Below are 339 nucleotides of genomic sequence, written 5' to 3' on the forward strand. Positions count from 1 at the left end.
AGATCGGAAGTTACACAGTGCTGACTAAGAATAGATTTTAATAGCCTTTTAAAACATTTTGAGCGGAGTTAAGCTGAGTCTACGCGGCTTCAGCGCCGTTCCTGCGAGATCCACTGGGAGAGGGGAATGAGGGAGAGAGGGAGAGGGAGGGAGGAGGGAGGAGAAGAAGGGAGAGGGGGGGAGGAAAGGGAATGATGAATGGGGGAGGGACGGAGGTAGGGGAAGAAGGGAGAGAGGGAAAAGGTAATGAAAGGGTGACAGAGCAGGGGGCAGGGGGTGAGGGGGAGGGGGATACACACCAAATTTTCTATTACGAAAGTTAACTTTGATTGATTTTTG

Source organism: Penaeus monodon, chromosome 31, assembly GCF_015228065.2.
Source record: "Penaeus monodon isolate SGIC_2016 chromosome 31, NSTDA_Pmon_1, whole genome shotgun sequence".
NCBI lineage: Eukaryota > Metazoa > Arthropoda > Malacostraca > Decapoda > Penaeidae > Penaeus > Penaeus monodon.